We start from the raw sequence: 2219 nt of genomic DNA, 5'->3' as shown, positions 1-2219 counted from the left end.
CTTGAATCCAAGGGTTACCAAAGAGCTGGAGGTTTGTCAGAGGACAACTTGTAGGAATACAGTCAGTGGTTTTAATGCCAACAAGTGCCACAGCACCTTTGATGTCCCAGTTACAGCCATTCCTTACACATACACACACAACTTCCTGAACACAGGGTGCATCTACACGTGACACTTTATTGAGCATTAGACTAATCTAATGACCAGTCAAGCATCACCATCTACAAACGTGAGGGACTTACAGTGCTGTAAATTAGGCTAATGCACAGTTTGCTAGTGCCAAGAAATACAGGTACTAGATTAACCATAGGTTAGCTACCCTGCAGTAGCACACACGTAGATGCTGACCAGGAGCAATTTGCTCCCAGTCAGTCGAGGCAGCAGGGGCCCACGCAGGGCAGGGAGGGAGAAGAGCTGTCCACAGCTCCAGTGCAGAGCTTGGGATAGCAGCCTGGCTCGGTGGCAATGGCTTGGGGTAACGCCCCATAGCCGAGAAACAGCAGCACCCTGAGCTCTCCCCTCACTTTGTTTGCTGAGGGGGTGGGAGAGTTTTCTGCTCCTGGTCCTGGTGCTGCTCAGCTCCCCCCAAGCACAGGCAGGGAATAGGAACTGACCGGGGCATGCATAGTGTGGGCAGAGACAGGGCTGAGGGGGTGGGAAGGCTCCCTGTCCCCCACCCAGGGCTGCAGGGACAGGGAGCTCCCCCATCCTCTCAGCAAGCAAAGTAAGGGCAGAGTGCTGCTGCTGCTTGACCACAGGACATCACCCACCCCAAGACAGTTCTCCCCCACAACCTCCACACTCCCTGGAGTCCAGGCCTGACCGCCCCTGACCTGGCTGCTGCAGGAGAACAGAGCAGGGCAGGGTGGCAGGAGCAGTCCTAGGCTCAACTGCTCCCATTTGGAGCCCCTGATTTGGACCTGTATGTAGATGTGTTCCTGGACACAGTTTACTGCACCTTATTCTATTGTTCAGTAACCTTAAGGTGCATTAATTGCACATGTAGGTGCTTCCACAGGGCACATCCAGATGAGCGCGCATGTGTAGCATGCACCGCACATACAGGCATTCCCTGTGCTGCTAATTTGCAGCACAGTGGAGTTGACACCAGGAGATCCCAGTGACAAAAAAAAACATGCCTAAATAAAGTGGGGTGACGCACAAGGTGGCAGCGTGCGCTGCCTGAAACTGGAGCCTGATCAGCCAGAGCCACACTCCAGCTGCTGGCCAGGATCCCTGCTGCAGGATTGCCACACCTGCAGCCCCTGGAGGCTCCTAGCCTGGAGGCTGCTGGGGACAGCTCAGGTGCTGGCCCCAGCCTCCCCTACCTGACCTGGGGCAACATGCTGCATGTGCATGGGGTTTCCCCAGGGACAAGTAGCAGAAGCACACATTGTGCCACTGCTCTTTGTCCCCAGGGACATGCACGTTTCCACTCATGGGGATGCACCCACAGAGTCCAGATCAGGGGTGGGCAAAGTATGGCCTGCCAGGCAACTTCATCCAGCCTGCAGGCACCCACCAACTAATTATACCCCGCTCAGCCTGTGTGCCTTGCTCCCATCCTCATGTGCAGAAGGGCCTGGCCCAGCCAGCATGCAGCTTCCAGGTGGGGCTGCTGCTGCTGCTGCTACTGGTCTCACTGCTACACCCCAAGGCCCTGCTCAGCTTCCCCGGCATCCAGCAGCTTCTCATCTCCATGTTGCAGTGCTACCTCTGGGCAGCAGGTAGGGAAGCAGCAGGGGTGGGGGCAGAGGGAGGGGGAGCTGCAGCTGGGCAAGAAAGCAGCGTGGGGATGGCCATGGCAATAGTGTAGGGCCCGGGCCCAGGGGGCAGCGGGAGCTTGGAGCTTGGGTGGGCAGGGTGTGGGTGTGAGGGAGGGCAGGGGGTGTAAGGAGCCTCCACACACTCCCCCCCCCCCCTTGGCACACAGCCCTTGCCACCAGTGGCAGCAGCCACAGCAAGCACTCGGGGCACTCATGGCCTGCACACGTGCTGCTGCCTGGCCATGCACAACTCCGACCAACACTGAATGTGGTGGCAAGGAGCACAGCCAAGTTGGCCCGCTTCTATTACATGGGGCTCCCTGCAGTGCACTTGCAGCTCCTGGCATTCGCATGCCATCAAAGGAAGCCATGTACAATGGAGCCAGCTGACTTCCTCGTCCCCTGACATGCAGGTCCCAGGACTCAAACGGGAAGCAGGAGGTGGGGCTCCCC

Source organism: Alligator sinensis, unplaced genomic scaffold, assembly GCF_000455745.1.
Source record: "Alligator sinensis unplaced genomic scaffold, ASM45574v1 scaffold895_1, whole genome shotgun sequence".
NCBI lineage: Eukaryota > Metazoa > Chordata > Crocodylia > Alligatoridae > Alligator > Alligator sinensis.
The sequence above is the reverse complement of the archived record's forward strand: the minus strand, read 5'-3'. Positions refer to the sequence as shown.